Genomic DNA, 227 nt, shown 5'->3' with positions numbered 1-227 from the left:
CCCCCCTCCCACAAAATCAAGAAGAGTACACACCATCAAACTCTCTCTAATGGCCCAGCTGGACCAAAAATTATGCCTAGTAAGAAAAACTCCAAAAAAAAGGAAAGAAATCAAGAATGGAAAAAGGAGAGATGTCTTCAAACTCATCTAACCTAAAGACACAATTTTTACCACAAATACCCTTTCTGCTACAAACCCCTCACCCCCCACCCCCCCCCATCCCCCTT

This window comes from Solanum tuberosum, unplaced genomic scaffold (genome assembly GCF_000226075.1).
Source record: "Solanum tuberosum cultivar DM 1-3 516 R44 unplaced genomic scaffold, SolTub_3.0 scf00047, whole genome shotgun sequence".
NCBI classification, from domain to species: domain Eukaryota; kingdom Viridiplantae; phylum Streptophyta; class Magnoliopsida; order Solanales; family Solanaceae; genus Solanum; species Solanum tuberosum.
This window is presented reverse-complemented; position numbering follows the sequence as displayed.